General features: G+C 32.3%; 1 protein-coding gene across 1 annotated transcript in view; it reads left to right on the forward strand.

Moving 5' to 3' along the window:
* LOC112598592 (epidermal growth factor receptor) overlaps window positions 1-23,551 on the forward strand; it is a 76,119-nt gene that overhangs the window by 17,152 nt on the left and 35,416 nt on the right. The window lies entirely within an intron of this gene.

Below are 23,551 nucleotides of genomic sequence, written 5' to 3' on the forward strand. Positions count from 1 at the left end.
ACGATGATTTATAACGTGGTGTATGCTCTCAATGGCCGCCCGCCGGTTACTTCTTTCGTATTCTTGTCATTATTTTCCCTCCCTCCGACACCACCCCTTTGGAGCTCACGTACCCGTTTCGGTAATCGTTTTGAATCGATTACACACACGATACAGAGGCTCCGCGGTCTCCCGACGTGTCTGGACACGACCGCGGCGGTGATGTACGGCGGGTTCCGTACATATATTAATATACTTATATTATGATCGAACGACGACGAGTTTCTTTTCAAAATATGATGCGCGCGGGCTACGTTTCTGTTTTGATTTTTCACGAAGAAGTATTTACTACCCACACATATACTTCGTAGCTGCTGTGGCAGTACATCACATCGAGTAATAATTGGTGTGCCGTGTACCTTACATATTATTACGATGTATTTTTTGTTTTTTGTCTTGTTCGTAGAGATCACGTAAACGCGGTCCTAATTGCGCGTGCGCGCGTATCTGAACCTCTTTTTTTCTACGTCATTATAACATAATAATAATATTATACTATTGATATCGCTTCTGCTATCGTATAAAGTGTGTGTACCTGCAAGTGCTAATCGAGATTCAGATGTATGACGCCGCGGACTCGCGGTGAAGTTGTTTCATTGTTTTGTGTAGGTACGTAATGTGCGTTGTTGTACGGCGATCCTTCGATTCCCCCGATAAATGTATTATGCATTAGAATTTACATCTGACCCGTAAACGTCCATAAGCACTACGCATTTTTAAATACGTCTGATAAATTTAAATATTGACGATTTATTAAATCGTTGGATTTTAATTACCGTGCGCGTGGCGTATGAGAAAATCACATAACCGCCACTTGCCGGTTGAGACGTTTTCTAAGCAGAAATGTCGGTGACGTAACATTGATCTACGGCGTAACAGTAATACGACGGCCGATGATTTTCTTTAATCGTTAACGCATAATATAATATTAAAATATGTAGCTGGAGCTTCATTGGTTGTAAATTGCATTGTTTATCGCGTTTCATACTACTTGTGTGCAATTGTTATACGAGGTTAATAACTGGGCTAGGTCGGTAGACTACAGTCAGTCTCCGTGAACCGTTTTGTAATAATAATGGTTATATTATTTGTTTTGTTTTATTTTTTACCTTTCCTCTTCTTCTTATTTTCATTTTAATGTATCTAGTAATATTCATAAGATTGTACTATTATTCGTAAGACGAACCTTGTAAATTCGGTCGCGGTTGTTAAATATCAAGGCAACACATGCAACACGATAGTAAAATAAAATAATTCAAATTATAATGCAATCTAGAAGAAGTGTAATGTGTATTTGCTTAATACTTTAAGTCGTTTTACTCAATTATATATGTTTACGTAACGCAGTATAAAATGTTACCAAATAAGTATAAAAGTAAAAAAAAACGCGACATTAGATAATTGTAGGCTGTCGGCAAGAGGTGGCTTGGGGACGTAACTTCTTCAAAACATATTCAAACCAACGTACTTGATAAGTATCTTTCGATAATCTATTTAACAACACTGACTATATACCTATCACATGCAATTGATTTCAAATCCTTCTAAAAAATTTGTATGCGAAATCAGTCTATGTAGTCGTTAATATTTTAAATACGCGATTTTTACTGCAAATATAAAACTACCGGTGAACTGTCAAGTGAATTTATTGATTTTTCGTGAACAAAATTTAAAACAAGACGAACATGATTTAATTCTATAAAATTTTAAATTAGTGCAGACTATTGAATACTATTCAATAAATAATAATGTTAAAAATCGCTAAGAAAGAAAAAATTAATTTAGTAATGTGCTCTGCATGATGACTGGAAAGTTTGTAATGTCAAGCATCCGTTGAAGATATTCGAAGCGGAGGTTACCCATTGCACTGTAGCTTATGTTGCATTATATTGCGGGGATAAGGATATAATATTACTGAAAATGGTTGTTTCGGAAAAATGAATGTGTAAAGATCATTCTAGTTTTTTAAAATAATTATTGCGGGCACACCGAATATCATATTCACGTGGCCATGAAGTGAAACCAATTAAATTCTCACAAGACCGCCCACTGTCGACTACTACTACTGGCATTAGGTTGTTTTTAAATACAGAAGGCACATCTAGTTTATTGAAAATTACCCCCCGAGGAAACCGTGTTTTGACGGTTCGTTAGTGTTTCCTGTTCGGTGTCCCTTATTATTGTAGGGGGAGGTTGTGCAAAGCACCCGGAACATCGCACCTGTGACCTCAATCTTGCTTCTCCAGAAAAAAAAAACAGCATAATGTAGGAAGTACTCCCCCTGGTTGTGTGCACGCCACAACAATATTATATGAACCACAAAATAATATATAATATTATTAGACGGGTCTTTTTCTAACGGTGACAGTATTTTTTCTGTCAATGTCTCCGCAGTACACAATCGTCGCATTTCTTATGTCCGATGGGGAAAGTGAGGGGTCGTCGACCAAAAACAGGTCTCCAGCTGACCGGTTTTGCTTGGCAGTTGACCATTTACAGAAATGAAACTCGCGATCGCGGAAACGCGAATCAAAGTCAATACTCTTTGGATTGATGGGGAATAAAGGGAAAAAAAGCCGAGCCGACAGTTAAAGAACCTAGTGAACGCACACAATTCTACTTGTGTGTGTGTGTGACGTGTGCATACCATACGTATATAGTGGACATGATAGAAAAAATATCTCCTTTCTCCGAAACGTTTCATTCCTTCTGTCGTCGTCGCGCACCAGTCATACGAGCTAGGTATACGAGAAATAGGTATATAGTAGATTTGCTGAAATATTGATATTCTACAGTTATTGCCGCACCGCCCGTTTTTGTTTTTGAAAACCAATACGGAATAGGTAACCAAATGATTAATATGTATACGTGTTAAATATAACTGTCAAAATATAATTTATTGTCTCAGAAATTCGTACAAACTGCGTTTATATTATACTCATGTAACCTACGAGTATGATACAGACATTAAAATGAGTTAGTTAAAATAACATCATATTATAATGTAATAGCTAATATAAATTACAATAAAATGGTACAGGGTGGTCCGTACGTGGTTAATTTTGGTAAAATGTTAATTGTCTTGCAAGTGGAAAAATAAATTTTAATTCTAAAAATTAAGTTTAGTTGGTAATGAATAATGATTAATGAAAAAAAATAAAATTGTTCGTTATGTTTATAATATTAAATCACACTATTATGATAATTCTGTTTCAATTTTGGAAATGCTATATAATAATTGTAAATTTGTATTCTTTAATTTTATTATTAAAACCTAGTGGTTATGGTAATTTGTAACAAAACGTCGTCTCGTTCAGGAAAATTAAATTTTATTTATTTTGCGCCGTTTAATAACAACACGTGCAGTAGCTTGAAACGATATATTATGGACCGCAATATTATATCTTTGTGTGATTGGTCTGTGTAAAAAAAAAAAAAATTAAAAAAATAAATAAATAAAAACGAGCACGTTAATTTGAAATCTAATCGTGTACGAAATGAATCGCGTCACATGTAAACAAGGCTGTTGTTAAATAATAATAAAAAAAAAAATACGAAATCTAAGTACAAAAAACCAAAGACAGCGGCTTTTGAACGTCTGCCAGATACATTGCCAATGGAGCGTGTATGCCACAACGACAAATGCAACGACAACGTCGACGGGTCCGTGTGTAAAATATCAATTTGCCAGTTTATTGGGCATCGAATTTTTAACACTCCGCCAAAATACATATTGTCTTGCTAAACACATGGTTTGATATTTTTTTCTAGGACTCTTGCATGATTTGTCCATCAATATCAAACCTAATAATAATTGTTATAAAAACAAAAATTAATTCTTTCAAAAATCCGCTGTTTGTAGGGTATTCTCTGCGATGACGAGTTACTTGCATCGTTTATGTATGGTACTTACAAAAATTGTTTGAATTCTAAGCTCCTATATAGTGCTTTAAAATAGATTCAATTATTTTTTCTGCTTATTCCAAAAAATTTTTTTATTTGCAGCATTATACCCAGTACTCATTATAATTTATAGGTATTATATATGGCGAATATTATTATGTATCTCCTATAATAAAAATGTTAATATATACAGTTGTAGCCAATTGATTCTTTTTAACATTTAAAACTAATTATGACAAAAATTATGAGTGTTTTTTGTATAACATTTTTTAAAAATCATATTATTTTTTATCATGTTTGTTTATTGTCACGGTATTCGTTTTTCTTAATGCATTGAATTTGTATGTATTATTATTATTTTCATCATGTCAATGCTTAAGACAGAATCGTAAGAGTATTATACCTTTCAAAAAAACGACGTAATAACATGATATTAGAATTATTGTGCCATTGACACGCGTATTCGTATATAAAAGAATAGTATATAGGGAGTAAAATTATATGTCCGGACTCCCTTAAATATCGCCCCCCTGCTGTGTAATTCGTTAATGGGATAAAGATTTTGTACACACTCAATTCATTCCGTCTGTAAATATTATTGCGTAATTATTTAAAAGGAATTTAGGATAATTAATATGAATTTAGCGTTTATATTATATTTATATAAAATATAATAAACACACTGTTGACTTAATACAAGTAGTTGGTTTTATTCGAATAGTAAGTTTGTTAAGTTGCGAAATGAAGTATGATTACAAATTATTAAGATTTGAGTTATGGCCATGGCATTTTTCTTACATTATAAAACAATTTAGTATTTATAATACCTATGTATAATAATACAATATTATACCTATTCTATTTTATAATTATTAATTATTAAAAAAGTATAATAGTGGTATGTCAAACATAAATAAATACCTAATTGATATTTATACCTGTGAGAAGATAATTTTTTTTAATCTCGTTAATTAATATTATATCAACTTTTTTTCTATTATCATACATATTTTGTTTTTTTAGCATAATTTTTATCGGTTTATAATATATTACTCGATCACAATGATAAATTATAATCAATAGTATGAGGTTGTTCTGAACGACGCAATAATTATCATTGGTTAATTCTTCTCTCATTAGTCACTATCTTGCGTGCACGGATAATGTGTAAAATAATATATAGTATCATATTCTATAAAATTTTATATTACACGCTTACTTACTTTATAATATTGTTTGTCTCGCGTTGGTTTACCCCCTAGTCTTACGACGGTCGGTAATCCGGGAGTCTGCATCGGTGGAGGTGGAGGTCTTCGGTGGCAGGATTGGAATTTTAGATAAAAACTATCCAATACAATGGTACGGGATAATCAACGGTATAATTGGGTATTTATAGTTCTTAGAGTATAGCATAAACCTATAATAATAATATACAGGTACACTGTTGGCGGCGGTGGTTAAGGTCCGCGGTGTATAATTAGAATATCATAATAGCGCAAATCTAAATCGTACGTTGTCGTAATACTAATTCCTACGCGTAGAATGAGCGGAAATTAATATCATATGTTTAGCCCCCACAGCCTCCATGGTCAAATCTACCTCCGCGTTTGAGGACCGCGAAATCCTTCGACTCACATGTTCACCGCGGACTTGGGAGAGCGGTGCGTCTGATACGTCGTTGAGTGGGCGCAAATATTATAATGTTAGTCGTTTCTGGGTTAATTGCCACGGATCGATTACAATAGTATGTTATTATTATTATATCATTATGTGATACACGCGTATGTTTCGTGGTTTTGTTTGTCCAAATATAAAATATTACTGCGGATTGGTTAGGTCTCACCTAGCGTGTTGGTCGAAATAATTCTTTTTTAATCAACATTGTTGAAAATACGATATCTGAAAAATATTTCCATGATTAAACATCATTATACTCGTATAGTTCGTAGGAATTATTGAAATGTACGTTTTATAGTGTTTCTTAAAGATCTGACTATGATCAAATACCGCATTTGAATCGAAAAGAGTTACACGATAGTAACTGTGTGATTTCGTTTTCCATCGTTTTTGTAGTGTAGGTACCTCATAATACACACATAGTTAAAATAATGCATATATTCATGTAATATTTTACTTGAGATAATTCTGATTAAAATATTTGAGCCTATACCTAAATGTCATGTGCTAACTAATGTATACAAGTATTATTAATTGAGTTAAAAAATTACATATTTCCCCTCTCTAAAATTACAATTTCAGGCATATTTTTTTAAATCTAGATACTCTTTAAATTAACATAGTAATTTATTGTCTAATCTAAATATTTATTAAATACACTTGTAATTGTCATTGGTATACTAACCTAACCTTTTTAATGTTTAAGAAAATAGTTTAAAAAATGTAAACAAAACTATAGTTTACGACAATATGATACATTTTCAATGCTGGTATTCATTTCAAAATTATAATAATTGATTTTATTATAACTTATGATCTGTTATTTAAATTATTCTCTTTTAAAATAATCAATAATAGTATTCCGTATAATATTAATCGTATAAGTAACCTATAATACAGCAGTATTCTTTTGTTTTTTTTTATAAAAATAAGCATAAATTAAATTTATAATTTTTGTTTATTATTAAATCGATCATTTGTACAGATTATCTTTGGAATGTCGAATAAACCTTAAAAAATTATAATTTATTTTGTACATATATTTGAGTCTTACATATTATCGTAATCAAAATATTTAGTTTATTTAATAGATCATATTCACTGTGTAATACAATAACTATTATCTTAAGGCTAAGATATGGTCTTTCGGGGCCAACAGTGCGTGCAACATATCGTGGTATATTCGTTCACAGTCTCGTGTATACGATGTACAATGATGGATACCGTCATCGTATTTAAACGTTTTTGCTGTACATTTTTATATTGTGTCGTCGTAATGCGCAATGGCCTGCAACGAACAACGAGAGGAGAGGTGTTCCCGCCGTCGTCTCCCACGCGCACCGAAATATTATTTTACCTCTACACCGGTGTGGTGTTACGACGTCGGAGCGAGCGCACCTGTAGATTCTGTGTTGTTATGATAATATAATAATATATTGTGTCGTAGCGTATTTCAGTAGATATATTATTTGAATATAATATTATGTACGTGTGCTGGTCGAGAGCACTCCGAGAAACGCGTATATTTCGACAGTAAAAAATTAAATAAATAAACAAACGATTGCCAATGACCGTTCGCGGCACGGATATTTATATATATATTGTGTTATTACATGGCATAAGACTCACGTGCGCGCCCGATCGGCGAATGAATACTTTTTAAACTGTGTAATAATAACAATAATTTAGTCCGCGTCACTCGATGACATTACCTATTACACTATACAAAACCAGCAGTTGATAATAGTATTATTGCATTATGACACGTCGAGTGAAGTTCGCGCCTATAAGACACTCGACGTTCTCTAGAAATCCTTCGTTCCGCCGCCATCGACGACGACGTAGGTGTACATATTATTATTGTTATCGTTAAAATATTTAATTTGTGGCGGGGACGACGAGGACCGCCGTTATTATTGTTATTCCTTACAAATGTAGAACAATTAAAAACGCACATCTCGCGGGTGGTATTTTTTACACTCCTGATTCGTGTCGGTTAACGAGACGTCGGTAAAATAATTTACAAGTATGTAAAGTGTTGGCTACGTAAACGTCTTGTCAGTGTCCGTGTATTACATTTCTATTATCATTATGAGTTATTTCATTTCTAAATAGTTAAACGTTATCTTCGCGATTATAGATGACGCGTGCTACCACTGGTTGTAGGATTGTTATTAATTTTTTTCTTCCCCTCTGCCAATCGTTAACGATGTAGATAAATACTTGCAGATTTGTCTGTCGACAAAATACGTCGACACCTCACCCGCGGGGAAAAATGATTATTAAACGTTATATCACGCACACGCCTGACGATGCACTGTGTAGGCAACTCGGCCGCCATCGGCCAACAAACGTGTTCGTTAGGTTGTTGTTAGCGCCCGATTTGGTTTTCTTATTATCATTTTGTGCACCACGAATAACGCTGTTATAATTATTTATAATTATTTCTCACTACAAAATGGATAGGTAATACTCTTACAAGTTACCTTTATAGCGTAAATTTAAAAAAAAAGGCATAAAATGAATTCGTTTTAACGCTAATCTGATATGTTGTACACTTGTAGTAAATTTTAACGTTTGTATTGTACGGAGACGTCATGTCATGCGGGTGTAACGTCCTCTTAAATGAATTTATACGTAGAGACATTAATTTGACTCGTAATGTAAATTTGTATCAGTGTTTCTCGAAATGCACGAGTAAATATGATTTTTGATGTATCACAAAATGTGAAAGATTTTATATTTATGTAATTTTACAGGTACCATCATTTACGATTGTTGGAAATTTTTGATAAATTAATTATTTTTTTATGTTTATATGTAATACGGTATACCTACTACAATGTGTTTAATACCTATTTAAAGTAACAGACAACAGTGGCATATATACTTAAAACACTATTCAAACTTCAAACGTGTGCTTTTATCTTTAAGCATCACTGTACAGTAGCTTTTCACGTCGAATATCTTTCAATAGTTGCACAAAAGAAATTAACTTTTGTTGACCAAACGAACGAAAAAAATAACATTATGACACAACTCTATTGGTAATAACTAATAAGTAACAATTAATCGTAATGCATTTGGCTAATGACGATGCTCTGCGTCAATATGATATATGCCGTTTAATGTAATATCAGATAATACGAGGAAATGTGCATGTAATAAATTCAATAATCCCCCTCTCCGCCATCGTATGTGTAATTTTTATTTTAATGGATGGTTAATAAATAAAAAAAAATTGCATACTTAACATGTAATAGACATTGTTTTATGTTGTTTTACAAACCACGGTGATGTAATGGCAAATATAAAATCGTCAAACCTGGGCGCAAAATGGTTAGCAGTTATACAACATTTTTATAATGATGATATAATTTTATTGTCTTTATTTTAAGGATTTATTGCAATATTTTTACCGTTAAACATTGTCGTTACCGGCGTCCGGCATGGATATGGACTTACAATTTATTAATAATAATTATTAAGATTCCAATAATGCATTTTCATGACTTATCAATTCACATAATATGATATCGCGCCTCAATACTGGTAGCTGCAGGTCGATGAAAAGATTTACAAATACGATGTGGGCTCATAAACACGATATCCCTCATCATCGGATCTAAGATTGCGTTACAATATTATAATATTATAATTTAATGATATCGTTTCTCTTGCCCGCATTTATACCCGATCGGTTCCGGGCTTCGGCCGCAACGAGCAGTGCTCCGTATCATAAAACGGTTGTCACGAAAATAGAAATGAAGATTCTATCTCGTGTTTAGTAATTTATATTAAAGTTTAAGTCAAATTTACCGCATACATTTTTAAATATGAACAACAGTAATAGAATTTGAATATTGTAGCAAGTACAAAATATATCATGCTTTCTATATCAAAATTATATAAGCAAAATTCATTGTAGACAATATTAAAATATACTGATTTTCTTTTACATTTTCCAATGTGCTTTTTAAATAATAAACTCTTTGATAAGTTCATTTATATCAAAGAAGAAACTACACAACTCAGATTTATAGTATTTATTTTTATACTTGAACGGTAAAGTTGATTGTTTATAAGTCTCCTTACAACGATTTTGTACAGCATACGATGAGAACATTTCAAACGCCTTTATGTATTATACGTTATATAACATAGTTTCCTTTTGCGTTAGTGACACGTATCCTTGGTGGACAGAAACAATATTTCATTTACACTAGTGGTAGTATTCCTTGGCCGCATATTATTATACAAACCTGCAGAAATTATTCAGTCTATATTTAATTTTATATGTAACTATGTAAGTGTAAAGTTGATTTGTCATCTCCCACTTAAAAAATAAATCGATTGTTATTATTTGTGATCGTTGTTTGATGGTAATTCAATAAATATGTTTTTGCTTAGTCGTTGTTCTCCTTGACCGTTTGCTTGTCATGTTAATTCGACGGTGCCATATTTTCCTCTATTATAAGTTTATTCATTATTTCGTTTATTGTAAGAGTTGGTCGTCATTTGTATTGAATGTATTTATTTATTTTTTTTTTTTTATTCAAACACGGTAAGTCCATAATATTAGTTGTAATTGTTGGGGCAGTATAATAATATTATTTTGAATTTATGAATAATTATAATCATAATATTATTATCTCAGACTTCTGTAAAATGTGTTGCTCATTCTTACGCCTTGAGTGGAAATATAAGTATAAATTCTAACAAGTCGCGCACTCTAGTGGTGATTCAGCGTTAGATCTTGTGAATAGATTTTGGCGTGTCGTCTGCGTTATACTTACCATGCGTAATAGTCATTTTCGTTTTTTTTATCCCCAATGTCGGTGACTCAATTTCAGACATTATCCGTTGTATCGTATGTATATTTTCGAGATATTTCATCAGAACGTCATGCGCTTTGCGAGAAATACGTTAATAAACACGTTTTAATTATTACACAGTAGCACGCGTATACGAGCTTTATTTCGGTTGAGAAATAACAGTGACTAATTCATAATTGACATCCCATCGTACGGCCATAATAATAATAATAGTAATAAAACGTGTACTCGTTACAGTACGTACATACATTGTACATAATATTAAATACGTTTATGGGTATTTCTTTAATTAAAATTAATTTACGAAAGTCGACATATGACACAAAGAATCATTATTGCCATTAATGCCAAGCAACATGTATTATTATTGAAAAGCTATAATAATTATGTTTCCGACCATATTATACTATTATTATTATCACTATATTGTACAACACGCATCAACAAGCTATCGTAGTCCGTGCAGCACATAATATAAATAACACGATATTATCGATATTTATCGTTACAACTAGCAATCTGCTACAACGCATCGTGTTAAATAGTAAATAATAATATAAGTGCCTATATAATATTATATTAAATTATTATACGAATAAAACTAGTAACGCGACTAAAACATTGACCATTTCGTTTTTTTTTTTATTAATATGCATAAGTTTAGCAAAATGCAGCCATTGTACTTGAACTATGTACTTAACTGCATTTATTGCAGTCCGACAGAAAATAAATATAAAACTGCAAGTCGTTTACAATAGGCTAAGACACGACCTTCGTTACAGTCGCTACTATAGATTATAATTTACAATAATCACCGAATCGTTTCGGTTGTTATGATAATATGATTGGTTCTTCTATCTTCTATATTTGTACGATTTCAGTTGGGTCATTGGGGCACAAAGACATCTGCTGGAAAATATGCTAAATGCGAACGACGCAAATCACTTGAGGCAATAGTAACGATCAAAAATATTCACCGAAAAATAGTTAGACAAAACTCTGATCTCTGAGGATATAAGTATTTTATGAACGGATAAAAGTCCAAGTAAGTCAGAATGTACGTCAAAGTATACGTCATATATATCTCAAGGTGTTCGTGTACCGCATTTAATTATCGAATACTTTGTGGAAATTATCTTCTCCTCGGTCTATTTTCGATTTTACTCGAGATTTAGTAGGTTACAAAAGAAAATTCTCTCGGCGACGAACCAAAACAGCTAAAGTCCTTTGTTTCATTTGTTACACTAACAACAAATCGTTGTCGAAAATGTTCGGCCGCAAAAACGATCGTTCACTGAATTTCGAAATGCACGCACAGGCGGACACGTCGTGAAAAGCAATAAGACGTTTTCACGGAGACGCATCCTTTAGAATTCATATTTTGCGGTCGTGTACAATCGTGCGTCGTACGCTCGCGCCGTTGTGAAACGGACAAAACGTCCTTTAGACGCTGCACAAAGGATCAGCGGTCGTGCAAATACCCCGCTGTGTGAGAATCGAGAGAAACTAACTCGGGCCGGAGCGTGAAAAACAAAAACGAGATTTTGGTACGCGACATTTCCGCGCCGTCGCGCTCGCCCGGCGGCAGATGGCGACACGCGTACCGTGGCCGTACTCGTCTCAGCCTCGTGTACCGCCGCTCGGTTCAGTAGCCCCGCGCGCACGGTGCGAGTGAGAGCGAAAAAAAACAATACAATAACAACAACAGACATGGGAGCCGTCGCCGCCGTATAATGAAGTGGCGGCGTTGTCGGCGGTGGCGGGAGAACTGGTTTTCCCCTTCACCACCGTCGGCCGCGCACCACCTCACCAATCATCGCTCACCTTACAGACCGTACCAGCTAACCCTATATTACTATTATTATTACACGCCGCTGCGCGACGGTCGCCGCGCGCCGGTCAACACGCACGCACAGGTATTCCGGGGAAAGAGCAAGTGTCGTCGTCGGCGGCGGCGGCTGCACAGGTAAATCCAACCGGCCGGAGTGGGGAAGACACCCAACGCTGCTGCTGGCCGCTCCTCTGCGCGCGTGTGTACAATAATATTATTGTCGTGAAGAGTTTTTAATTTTCCACGCACACGGTATAGGTAGGTACGCACCGCGTCGTTCCCCGCCAACGAACGTCGCGTGTCGCATACAGAGCGGTCGCGGCAGTGCCTCCCCCCCAACGAGTCGCGCCGTCCGATGGCACGCACGACAATCATTATTTTTTGCGTAAACACTATAATATTCTCCTCGTAAACGCACTTGCTGCTGGTGGGTATCTGAGGTACGCGTTGCAGGGTTGCAGCGCGACGTCATTTTTCGCGCATAGTTCCCGGTGGTGGCGACGTGGTCGATTCGCGATTTATATCAAGAAGAAACTCGGCTGTTGTCAGGCCGAACCTGCCGCGTGTGAGATATGAATTGTAGGTATAATATACCTTTGCTGTTGTCGTGAATTTTTCGTCACAGAATTTATAAAACCGTCTGGCGTTGGACAAAATATGATTGAAAATATTGATTGTGTCGTTATGTTAAAAAAACGGTATTTAAATTTTTCTTTTAAAACCGTTGCTCCTCCCTCGTTTCGGGTATCTAGATCCGCGAGTAGGTTTTGTCGCGGAGAAAGATTTACCGACGACTGGCCGGCACACCGTCGGCTACAAACGACCAACCGTCGAGTTACACGCTCACGCGAACCGCCCTGTACACGCGTATTGGAAACCGCTTATTGAAAAATGTGCGCATGCGCGTACGCCATGCATTCCTGTCGGTCCTTTCGTCGTTACCCATTGTGTTCGCACCACCGCCGCCCGTCGCGATTGTCCGTCCGCTCGTCGCCAAATCAGACTCGGCCAACGGGCAACGTCGCGTCGGTGGGGTGCTCAACTTTCGCGGTGGACGGGATGCAAATATTCTCCACGCCGAACGGAAAAGAATGTTTCCCTTCTGAAAACACTTCGAAATCACAATAATTTATTATTAGTTATTGCTTATTATCTTTGTCGCGTAATTTCTCTACCGAACAATGCACCGCATTATAGCGTATATAATATCATGTGTGTGCTGTATGCAGGCTACTGAGGCAATGGATACACTCTTGGATTCAAATTGACTCGAGACAAATTTTTAGAATTTTTTACGTATGTGACAACCTAAATAAATATTGAACTTCCTGGTATGAAACGGAGACTTTTCAAAAATATACGCTTGGTCAGATCTGCGAATAATATTGTTCCAAACACGCTTAAATCTTATGCGAGTCTTGTGTTATATTCCTGGTCGTGGTTTTAGACACTGCAGTGTATTATTATCAACTCAACAATGTGCCTCTTCGGGACTGATAAATTCATGTACAATTTTCGGGTCTTATCCGTATCAAAAAATCACAATTCTGCATATAGGGTTAACGTTTTATTTTCTGATATTATAAGTAGTATATTGACGAAGTAAAACAAACGCAGATACAATATTTTATTTGTTAGTTGCTTATTTACTACTTGCAGGATGTATGTCTGCGACTGTCAAACTCAAAACTGATGATGTGTGTCTGACTGTGTGCTTTCTAACACAGTTATTGTCGAACAATGGAACCCGTTGTTATATTACTACTAATTTTGAATAAAAAAAAAAAAAAAAAAATCAATAAATTGATCCACGTTTTCGTGATGCGAATTAAACAAGAAATATTGAAATTCTATAGAAAATATAAAACATAAAATGAAAAATATGTAAATGCACTTGGACGTATTTTAATTATATAATTAATTAATTAAATTATACGTATATTATGTTTTCATTACATGGTTGTTTAAAACGTATTTGCCAATTATTACCTGTTGTATAGTAGTTCGATAAAAATTAATTAATGTGTCAATAAATTGTAATTTATGGCGTTATTGAAACATATTATGCGAATAATATAAATATGTAGGCACTTAAGTTTAGTCGTTAAATGTATTCTCATCATACCTATATCATTTTATTTGATAAAAGAAACTAATGATATTGATATATTGAAACATAATAATATGCTGTTCTTTAAAAAAAAAAAAAAATTTAAAAAAAAAACAACAATTATGTACGTTATTTTTAATTACGAATAAAATAAAGAAATGCTCGTCACTTATATCAAAAATAAATATTAAATAATCCATAATGTAGTTTTCATGTAGACGGTTATTAATTATTATACCTTGATTAATGTTAAGGCCATCAAGAAATTATGTGATACCTTTAGGCTGCACATACCTGTGATATTTCTCTTATGGTTTGGTCAGAATTATTATCTTGTACACAAATAAGGCATAGACACTGGTATTTAAAAACTCTTTTATCGGATTTTATAAAGGATCGTTTAAATATTTTGTACGTTATATAATAACACGCTATAATCTGTACTACGTCACAAGTGGCCAACACTTTGTTTTTACTTAAGGTGTTCCGTAGAATATATTATACAAGTCTAGTTTCTATTATTCCATAAGACTGTGCACGATGAAAATATTTTCTTAGATCCGTCTCCGTCGATTTTTTTTAGCCTTAAGAGTAATAAATATTCAAACTATTCAAACATGGGTACGTGCATAGATACATTTTACACGGAGAGGGCCCTGAAATTATTTGAATAGATTTTCTGATGGTGAAATGATTCATTCCATTTGTGGATGTGTTGCAATTTGAAAAATCTAAAAACGCGTGTTAAACATATATACGTCTTAAGCTTTAAGTATGATACTATTTGTGCGGTAATGAAAGGCGCCGATAATAACCTTGCGCATTTATATTTTATACCTAATGTATCTACCTAACTATGTTTTATACATATGTAATAACTTGAAGTCGATAAAATCTGTATGTGTATGTTTAACTGGACAACTCTACAATATATAGTTCTACGGACACCTACTGTAATAATTATAGTAATATGTAGGTATTGTTTAATTGTTTATTCCGTTTATGCTTATGCAGGGATCGTTAGCGGTGACGCTGTGATTGCAATCAGTCGTGTGATATAATTATTATTTAAAATTTAATTGTTTGTACTTATATACAAATTATTTAAATATAAGAACGCCTACAAATTGGTTTTCTTCGGGTAGTATAGCGTTGGTAACATATTATGAATTTTAGGTTCTGATGAAATTTCACTTAAATAATACGACTATGTTAAAATTAACTTGAAGAATTATGGTATGTTGAAAGTGTGAAAACCAATTCCTTAATTTTTTAAGTATAATTTAGCGACAAATTCATTATTTTTTTTTATCTATCGGACGCAGTATAATGTTTCTTGGAAATCAATAAAAGGCTAAGACTCACGACCTCGAAATTACTATGAAACGAACGGTTTTCATTATTTCCGCTATACCTATGTCTAAGGTCAGGACCTAATCAAATGATTTTAATTTTGTACCTACCGATAAATGTATAATAATTAATAACATCACTTAGAATGTATATTGTTTTTGATTATATCAACGATAGACATTTTGCAGTCTTTTAATTATTGATAAAATATTTCTATAAGCGTTTACTATAATATTAAAAATAACGTAATATAAATAAATATATATACATAAAATTCTGAATATTATATAATGATATGTTTTTTGTTGTATAAATACCTAGAGTGTTTGCTTTTGATTTTGTAATTACGTTATTTATAATATATTTTATATTATAATAATATGTTGTTCATAAAAATATATGCGTTTATAGTTAATCGTTAAAACGCATTTGTAAAATACAGATGAACTATTCGGAATTGGAATATTGAATAGATTTCGTATTTTATACATTTTCAACACCGACCGTGTGAATATAATGTGTATTTAATACTTTTTAAATATATATGACTAAAGTATAGTATAGTCTATAATCTATACATGTATCGAGTATGTTTATGTATATGAACCGTGCACCGCGACACGCACATGAGGGTAACGAACCTATTTGGGTAGTATATATAATTTGTTGAAACTAATAACTAATAAGACAGTTAATTTTAAAACTAGTATTGCTATAACTATATTATAATATATTAATCGTGACTTTCAAATAGAAATATAATACACTGGTAATATAGCGTAGTATTACCTATCTGTATTTTGCTTATAAACCTAACGAAAAAATGTTATATTATTTTCGATGAAATAATTTTTCGCATGTTTTTTGAATAATGTGTATTATACCTATAAATATTTTGAAATATTATTTTTATTATACAAAAAGTATGCATATAAAATATTGTTTACGTATAATATTTGCTTGTATATATAAACAATGTTATTTTTATCTAAGTATATTTATCGAAAAGGGAAGTGATATGCATGTTTGTATCGATCTTCGTCCCTCGTTTTTATCTCGAAAATATGTTTACCGTATATACAGATGATATGGGTTATGGGTACGTCAAGGGTATGTTATTAGGGTGTTGCTGCCAGAGTGTTTGAGTTTTCGTTTGGTAAAATGTTTTTATTGTATAGTTTTGTCGATGATATACTCGGGTACCTACTTCATACTTTATAATATATATGGAGAATGGCCATTTTTTCATATTCATATAATACTTGTTTTCTTAAATGTTGTATATCGTCGAATTCGCGAACAGAAGGATGGAGACGGTCCCTTCTTCGGGGGTTCAACCTACCTAAAACACTTGATTGAAAAGACGCGTCTAAAGGATTTCTGGGATCGTCTGTCCGCCGCGGTCGGCTCTTTTCATTCGGGATTATAATGTACGAACCCTCGAAACATTATTCCGTGTATAATAGTAATTGAATAAAAGGTATCATTCGCACGCAAACACAACACTGTGGTGTATAATAGTAATAATATCTCCCGGGCACACCTCATAAACAACAAAATACTGAAAGGCGAATGTCTATAGTGAGCGTGTGGAAAAATAGTAGACTGCAAATATATTTTATTATGTACAGAAAAAATATTATTATAATGTTAAACACGTGTTTTTTTTTTTTTTTTTTGTTTGATAATTATTTTAATATTATGCATATAATTGACAAACATAATTCAAAAGATAAAGGTATAGATACACTATATACAAACGCACCGCACTTACAACGAAATCAGCTAAAATCATTATATTATAATTATGATACTAAACGCTGAAGTTTTCGTTTCTGTCTAGACCATTTTCGGTTACATATCAGTTTACCAATCTGTCAAAATGCAAATGTGGGCGATTTTTCTTTTTTTCTTGTCCGTATCTAGCTGCTTAGACCGAACAATAAAACTGTTGACAACGATAAAAAAAAAACTCGTATTTTTACATGATGGATGCGGGAGACGTCATCTTACGGTCTCGTAAACATGGTTATCAATCGTATAAAGTATAAGCCCGTACCCGATATATTTATTTGTTTCGGTCAAGTTATAATATTTTAAACCACAACATGGTGGTTTACGTGTGTGATATTTTACAGTTAATAATATATACAACAATAATAATAGTAATACATATTTTATTTTGTCGATATGACGTTTTCTTTTTGACAATAGCTGCATAAAGTCTTTAAACAAAAAAAAACAAAAACCAAACTGTTGTCAAGCGATTTCTTTAATATGCATTATAACTTATAATCAATATATATTTTGTTATATTATTTCGTCTTGGCGCGTATTATTTAAAATGCGCGTACAAAAATAATGTAATATAGACTATAACAGTAATAAAAAAAATAAATACTAATGTATAGCATTGCGCAGCAGCCGGCGTATATATAATGCGAACGGCTTGTACAATCAGACGCACGATATATTTTATATTATACACATGCATATTATCTTGATCATATTATATTACAATATATTGTATTAACTCCGTGTCTACGATTGTATATACTTTGTCTTATTTATATTAATCCATTGTTTTTATTTTGCAGGTAAGGACACGATTTGCAGGTGTATATTATTATAATATATACGCATTACTTCTCCTACAAATAATCTCTTTGCAACTCTTTTGATTATTGTAAGTACATTATATGAGCTTAAACACTTTGTATCCTCGCTTAATACGCATTAATAAACACTTTTAATGTACTGCTGCATGCTTATGATTAATATTTTAAATTGTTATGTAATATATTTGTGGTTGCGGTGGACTGCTGTTGCTGCAATACATTCCGGACTAGGGGCAAGATTTGTTTGGACCAAAGCAAAATAAAAAAAATTGTATCCTTTTTGGATCTATTTTGAGAATACCTTAAAAATTTAATCGTTTTACGTAACATCTCTCTCACTTTCATCGAATTTTTAAAAAGTATAACAACATACCTGATCAATAGTTACATCAAAATTGCACACATACAGTGTAATTCACCGAGTATATTTAACTCAGTTTTTTTCTCTGATAACCAATTTGTTTGAAATCTTGTTTTTTAAATTTTTAAGTATTCTACGTAGAAACTTTGGTTTTTATAATGACCTTCTTTGTATAGTAAATTTTATTAAGAAGACAATTTTTCTGAAACTTTTGACATATCAAAACCAAATTTTAAACAAGTATAGTTTTTGAATTATTTAACATTGTATGTTAAAGATGACAATGGAAATAATAAAGATATGGGGGCTTTGGTAATTTGAAAATTTCAGTTATTTATAATTTATAAATATGATCTAAGATTAATAAATACTAAATGCGATATTACACATTATATTATAAAGGTATTTTTATAAAACTATGTATAAAGATTAAGGACTTTTAAACTAATATTTAATACATAAATATTTTAATAACTGAAAAACAACTCTTTCAAATTTTCTTATTTACATTGTAGTTTTCAAAAAAAATTATTGACTTAATAATTCATAGTAAAAAGTAGTGGAGGAGGAAGGTTCTCATTTGAAAAATAGAATTGTCACCACGAGACTTAAGCAAAAATATCTCAAGAATTTTAGAATATGTTTATTATGAGTATATTTAAAAAAAAATAAAAATAAAAATTTGTATAAATTCATATTATTAAATGAAAAATGAGGGTGAACATGATTGGTGAATTATTTTGTTTATTTTTATATGTCATCGGCTTATTGGCAATGAACGAAACGGCGATAATGCACGATATAATTGGATGTGTATGCAGTCTATTAGATTATAATATAAAATGCGTAGTATACACTAAAAATGGTCATACGGCATGTAACTACCGCGGTATATCGTGTATTCACGGTTATTCTTACCAAGGTTTTCCGCGTATTACAATATACCTACGTGTTGATAGTTGATACATACAATAAATTCAAATTTCTTTAAATAACGGTCATAGAGATCCGTGTAAAAATCGCTTTACTATTTCTACAAAAAACGTGTGAATAATATGTGTGACTTCCAAGCACATTCTATCTTGACGCCCAGCGCATAACCAAAAAAAAAAAAAAAATCGGACGCGGTTATTTTACCGCGACTACCATTTTACTGAAGACTGACCGGTAGAAAATATCCTAGTTATCAATCTGCTTACTTATTTATTTAATTGATAATTTTGGAATTTTAAAGTGTATTTAAAAGTTAAAGATTGTATTTTATGCTATTAACTTCTTTTTTTTCGAATATAATCATTTTTTTCTTTCTAATTTTGATGTTTATACATTCAAATTTGAACTAGTTAACATAGTTTCTAAATTATTAAACTTTTTGTATTAAGGATATAGTCAATTATAATGGATTTAAAGATACCTATGGGCTATGGTAATTTAGAAAATTATAGTACCTAATTAATATTAGCATTTTATAACATTTGTAAGTGTTCTGTATACCTATAATAAATATACTAAACTAAATATCAGATCTATTTTATATATTGTGTAAAACCATTATTAAATAATATCCTAGGAATCTACATAATGTTGGTATATATAATAAATTTTAATAACTAAGAAACTGCTTATTAACATTTTAATTTAGATTGATCAACGAATTAAAAAAAAAATGTGCTTAACGAAGCGAAAAAGGTAGTTTTAATTTAAAAAATATAATAAAATTTGAATAAAATAAATAAATTTATTGTTATAAGGGATGAAAATATGCTTGATGAGAAAACATCATATTCGGCTCACATTCGATATGGATCGTGGACGTTAAGTCTGATATCTAAGAGTTAATTAGTAATTATTAAATTATATTAGCATGCATGCGCCACCGATAACGGTACATAATAATTTATAATTATTGGGTATTAAGTGAAAATTCAACGGGATGATTGATGAGAGTTAACTATAATTTCATTTTCATAGATAATAACGGTGTATGTATGTACCACTTTATGTACAGTAATAATACAATACTTTGATAGAGTATAATAGCACCGATTTTGATATAATATACGCATCATAGATTTTTCTTATTCTACCGATTGTAATAGAGTACTTCGACGTTTGCGTTGTATTGCACTTGAATGTTAGGTTATAATACTATTTAATATTAAGAATTACATATGTAAAAAAGAATAATCAACAAATAATATTCATTATTATGAATTAACAATTTTATAAAAAAAAAAAAACGATAATTTCCCCATACAAATAATTGGTCAAAACGAGTTGTAATTTTTTAATATATCATTTGTTCTGCAACCGGTCCAAACATGCTTTGCCCCCGGACTGTAATGATGGTCTTCGAAATTACCAGGTAAACAATTCATTTTAATTACGTATTTAGTTTTTTCGGCAATGTTATAATATGCGATATGTGCGCGCTATGGACGGCCCCTTTGACGTACCTAACTATAATGTAGTCTCCAATATTCCGAGTGTCTATATACATTAAAATGTGTTTCGTTATAGTTGTACTCATACATATACGACGCTCTCCTCTCCTCTATCTCCATTACTCTCTCCTTGTTTCTCTCTCTTTGTTAGTTTAATTTTTTTTTTTCGTGCACCGATCAAAAGCATGCGCACCGGGGCAGCATCAGATGAAAAACGGCGAGCGTGTTTTGTAGGCGGCTCGAAAATTTCGCATGTTAATCAACGTCGGACGGGCACATGGGAAAAATAATATTGATCGGTTTGATAATATTATATTTGACGGATACAACGATCTAAATTTCGACTGTAACACACAACATACATGTATTTTATAACAACATTATATTAGATTATACCTTCTATATGGTTATAGGTCACACACACACACGCATATATATATATATTTTCGGTTCATATTATATTATAATTAATAATTTATCATTTATATACACGCATAAATATATAGTTTATATTTTATTATATACGATTGCCTAGTATACTATCGACTTGTACTCAACTCGTTTAATCCGATTAGCATCTAATTAAAAATTACCCATATACATATACATACACACACACACACACACACACACACATAATATGTGCACGCCGCGTCAATTATTAGTTATTGATATGCTGCGTTCAACGCAATTTACCGCGGCACACCAATAACATATAAAATATTGTATATAGGTATTATATTATATACACTAGCATATAATAGCTAATAGGAATGTTGGAATGGAATGTGCGTGTGAGCGCAATGACGGACAACCGTAGATCTTCTAGTACCTTCACATTGAATTTATGTATATAATGTATTATGTTTTTGTATAGTTATAAACGTTACGATGAGTTTTGGAGATTTAAATTTAAACTACGCGTCATTCGAACAGTCGTCGCATCCTGCGGACTGTAATGATGAATATGCGAGTGCGTATAGATATATCTAATATCTAGATACCTGCTGTAGGTATATCGTTCAGTCGGGTTCGAATCTGGTTTTAGACGTACTCGATGCTTAGGATATATAGCTATATAGTTTTACAGACTAACTGCTGGTTCTTGTTTAGATATTATATAAATACATTTTTTTTTTTTTCATAAAATATAATAATATACATCATGGTGTCAGCTTATTTAAAAAAGTACCATTCTTTATTATTCATGATATTACAATATGATACGAATTGGTGCATTTCAAATAATTAATTAATTTGTTAACTGTGGCCATTTATTATTTTTATAATCACAGAATATTATTTTGTATATATTCCTTGGGAATATATATAATGTATCTTTCATATCACATTCTACATGGGATATTATTATTACGATGTATACGTTATATGTTTTTACTTAAAAAAAATATGTTTACCGTTGACGATCGAACTTAAAGCCGTTTTAATAACCATATATCGTGTATCAGCGTTATCGTCATTGGGCGCAGATAAATACCATAAAAAAATCAACGTTCCTCATAAAAGTATTAGTAACACGCTATACACTCGTGATATAATATACGTTGTCCTCCTACTTCACTAAAGGAATGTATATAATTATAAGCACTACGAGGCGATAATTTTCGACTCGCGCCGTCCAACATAATAGGTGTATTATACACTTTGGCGTTTTCTCGTTGTCTCTGTGAACCTTATAATTTGTTTATTCCACAGTCACGACATACACCGAAAAACACATTTATATATACATATACATATATGTATACAAACGGCCCGTCTTGAACGGTGCACGTTAATATACAAATAGTAATTAGTGAGATTTTTTTCTTCAATTTTTTTCGACGTTCACGTTTAAATGTCGTGTACACGTTTTTTTTCACGGGTTCAATTTTCATTGGTCGTGATTGCCGTATGTGTCAATCTGGTACGAGTTTTGACTCTCCGTCGCCGCCGATAGTGTAATTTATACATAGGTACAAAAACAACGTCGACTACGCGGTGTGGCTATAAATCAGAAAAATAAAAACAATAATAACACAACTAGAAAATTATGATAATATACCTCCACACTTATAATACCGTATTTAAATATACACACGAAGAACCGATATCGTTTGCCCACGGTAAATACTAAATACGCACAACACCTTATCGCCAGTCGGTTATTATTATTATTATTATTTTTTTTTTATTTTATTATTATTTATACAAACAGCCGTCGTATAAGAGTATATGTATTATTGACGTTTGGACGTCGTCGTAGCCGTCAAGTATGTACACATAACGTCATGCTACATGCGCATATACGCTCTCAGTCGCCGCATACAATATACACGATGATACACACTCTCATCGTACAAACTGCGATGATATATGA

Source organism: Melanaphis sacchari, unplaced genomic scaffold (genome assembly GCF_002803265.2).
Source record: "Melanaphis sacchari strain LSU unplaced genomic scaffold, SCAv2.0 Contig48_pilon_pilon, whole genome shotgun sequence".
In the NCBI taxonomy this organism is placed as follows: domain Eukaryota; kingdom Metazoa; phylum Arthropoda; class Insecta; order Hemiptera; family Aphididae; genus Melanaphis; species Melanaphis sacchari.